Here is a 4,392-nt window from a genome sequence, read left to right as displayed (position 1 = left end):
TATTGCCCCTATGTAGAAGAATGTAACTGCTATAATAGTGCCCCTATGTAGAGGAATATAACTACTATAATACTGTTCCTATGTATAAGAATATAACTACTATAATACTGCCCCTATGTACAAGAATATAACTACTATAATACTGCCCTTATGTATAAGAATATAACTACTATAATACTGCTCCTATGTACAAGAATATAACTACTATAAGACTGTCCCTATGTACAAGAATATAACTACTATAATACTGCCCCCTATATACAAGAATATAACTACTATAATACTGCTCCCTATGTACAAGAATATAACTACTATAATACTGCCCCTATGTACAAGAATATAACTACTATAATACTGCCCCCTATGTACAAGAATATAACTGCTATAATACTGCCCCCTATGTACAAGAATATAACTACTATAATACTGCCGCTAGGTACAAGAATATAACTACTATAATACTGCTCCCTATGTACAAGAATATAACTACTATAATACTGCCCCTATGTACAAGAATATAACTACTATAATACTGCCCCTATGTACAGGAATATAACTACTATAATACTGCCGCTATGTACAAGAATATAACTACTACAATACTGTTCCTATGTGCAAGAATATAACTACTATAATACTATGTACAAGAATGTAAGTATTATAATAGTGCCCCCTATGTACAGGAATATAACTACTATAATACTGCTCCTATATACAGGAATATAACTACTATAATACTACCCCTATGTACCAGAATATAACTACTATAATAGGGCCCCTATGTACAAGAATATAACTACTATAATAGGGCCCCTATGTACAAGAATATAACTACTATAATACTGCCCCTATGAACAACAATATAACTACTATAATACTGCCCCTATGTACAAGAATATAACTACTATAATACTGCCCCTATATACAAGAATATAACTACTATAATACTGCCCCTATGTACAAGAATATAACTACTATAATACTGCCCCTATATACAAGAGTATAACTACTACAATACTGCCCTCTATGTACAAGAATATAACTACTATAATACTGCCCTCTATGTACAAGAATATAACTACTATAATACTGCCCCTATGTAAAAGAATATAACTACTATAATACTGCCCTCTATGTACAAGAATGTAACTACTATAATACTGCTCCTATGTACAAGAATATAACTACTATAATACTGTTCCTATGTGCAAGAATATAACTACTATAATACTGCCCTCTATGTACAAGAATATAACTACTATAATACTGCCCTCTATGTACAAGAATGTAACTACTATAATACTGCTCCTATGTACAAGAATGTAACTACTATAATACTGCCCTCTATGTACAAGAATATAGCTACTATAATACTGCTCCTATGTACAAGAATATAACTACTATAATACTGTTCCTATGTGCAAGAATATAACTACTATAATACTGTTCCTATGTACAAGAATATAACTACTATAATACTCCTCCTATGTACAAGAATATAACTACTATAATACTGATCCTATGTACAATAATATAAGTACTATAATACTGCCCCTATGTACAAGAATATAACTACTATAATACTGCCCTTATGTATAAGAATATAACTACTATAATACTGCTCCTATGTACAAGAATATAACTACTATAATACTGCTCCTATGTACAAGAATATAACTACTATAATACTGCCCTTATGTACAAGAATATAACTACTATAAGACTGTCCCTATGTACAAGAATATAACTACTATAATACTGCTCCTATGTACAAGAATATAACTACTATAATACTGCTCCTATGTACAAGAATATAACTACTATAATACTGCCCTTATGTACAAGAATATAACTACTATAAGACTGTCCCTATGTACAAGAATATAACTACTATAATACTGCTCCTATGTACAAGAATATAACTACTATAATACTGCCCTTATGTACAAGAATATAACTACTATAAGACTGTCCCTATGTACAAGAATATAACTATTATAATACTGCTCCTATGTACCAGAATATAACTACTATAATACTGCTCCTATGTACAAGAATATAACTACTATAATACTGCCCCTATGTACAAGAATATAGCTACTATAATACTGCCTCCTATGTACAAGAATATAACTACTATAATACTGCCCCTATGTACAAGAATCTAACTACTATAATACTGCTCCCTATGTGCAAGAATATAACTACTATAATACTGTTCCTATGTACAAGAATATAACTACTATAATACTCCTCCTATGTACAAGAATATAACTACTATAATACTGTCCCTATGTACAAGAATATAACTACTATAATACTGCCTCTATGTACAAGAATATAACTACTATAATACTGCCCCCTATGTACATGAATATAACTACTATAATACTGCTCCCTATGTGCAAGAATATAACTACTATAATACTGCCCCCTATGTACAAGAATATAACTACTATAATACTGCCCCTATGTACAAGAATATAACTACTATAATACTGCTCCTATGTACAAGAATATAACTACTATAATACTGCTCCTATGTACAAGAATATAACTACTATAATACTGCTCCTATGTACAAGAATATAACTACTATAATACTGCCCTCTATGTACAAGAATATAACTACTATAATACTGCTCCTATGTACAAGAATATAACTACTATAATACTGCCCCTATGTACATGAATATAAGTATTGTAATACTGCCCCCTATGTACATGAATATAACTACTATAATACTGCCCCTATGTACAAGAATATAACTACTATAATACTGCCCCTATATACAAGAATATAAGTATTATAATACTGCACCCTATGTACAAGAGTATAACTATTATAATACTGCCCCTATGTACAAGAATATAAGTATTATAATTCTGCCTGCTATGTACAAGAATATAACTACTATAATACTGCCCCTATGTACAAGAATATAACTACTATAATACTGTCCCTATATACAAGAATATAAGTATTATAATACTGCCCCCTATGTACAAGAGTATAACTATTATAATACTGCCCCTATGTACAAGAATATAACTACTATAATACTGCCCCTATGTATAAGAATATAACTACTATAATACTGCCCCTATGTATAAGAATATAACTACTATAATACTACCTCCTATGTACTGGAATATAACTACTATAATACTGCTTCTATGTACAAGAATATAACTGCTATAATAGTATCAATGTAATTTACATTCAAATACTTGGGTGAATCCTTCTGTCTGGCTCAAAGAATATGATGAATTCCAGCTCCATTTGTGTTTTTATAGAGACAGGAGCTGAGTGCAGGGGCTGAATAGCGGCAATTTTCCACTAAGACCAGCAATGATTACGGTATTATGGAACTAGTTATTGTACAGTAATATTATATACGTTGTAATTTAAGGTCAATTGCGGTTAATGACGGGTTTGGCTGACACTTTATACTGAATCAGGATTAGTATTACTGCCGCCTTTGTGTCCATCACACCGCCAGGATGAGACACTGGATATTATCACTCAAGCATCCTACTAAATGACAGCAAGCAGAGGAATTATTACAGATAGTATTTTAGTATTTTAGAATGTGATATTGAAAAGAATTGTATTCTAGGAAAAATAAATGTTTACCATTTTTCAAATATTTTGATATTATATGGGGTACCTTAGGCCCACCAGGGCATATGTTTGTATTGGTGAAGCCTAAAGCTTTACAGAATTTGTTTGACATCCTTTAATGACTCACAACATTGATAACTTGATTAAATCTATAGAAAAACCCAGGGACTGATAGATTTCAGTGCACGTGATCTTCTCTCTGGTGTGTATCACGTTGAGTCTTCTGAGGCTGGAGGTCACCTTGTTGTAGATTGACCCTTTTAAGGCTCCTGATCCTGGGCCTCTTCAAAGACGCTAAAGTGCAGCAATTTAATACTCCTAAAAAGCCATTAAATTAGTATTTTTTTTATTTTAAACAGTGTATATCACTTAAAAAAAGACAGAGGGGCTGATTAAAATTTTTATTTTCCTCGCATGCATTGTGTGGATATCAGATTTTGAAGCTTAGGCGCACCTAAAATTCACATTTTCCCTTTAATAAAGGGGGGGCATCATCTGATATTTTTTTCTGTGGGTGTTTACTTTGTCCCCTGTATGATGCTGACCAATTAGAAGAAAGCATCATCACAGAGGAGAAGAAAAAAAGCAAAAACCCAAAGAGAAAGTTAAAATGGGCATTTCAGTGGGAAGTGGGGAGACTTGATGTGTCTCATTTGACCACATTGAGATCTCATCACTCCCATTGCTTTTTTGTCATTACAGCACTGTGAAAAGAGGAAAGCTGCAGCAGGAAACTGTCAAGGGGGTGTGTGACGGATGCCCAGGGC

The sequence above is a fragment of the Anomaloglossus baeobatrachus genome, chromosome 6 (genome assembly GCF_048569485.1).
Source record: "Anomaloglossus baeobatrachus isolate aAnoBae1 chromosome 6, aAnoBae1.hap1, whole genome shotgun sequence".
Taxonomy (NCBI): Eukaryota; Metazoa; Chordata; class Amphibia; order Anura; family Aromobatidae; genus Anomaloglossus; species Anomaloglossus baeobatrachus.
The sequence above is the reverse complement of the archived record's forward strand: the minus strand, read 5'-3'. Positions refer to the sequence as shown.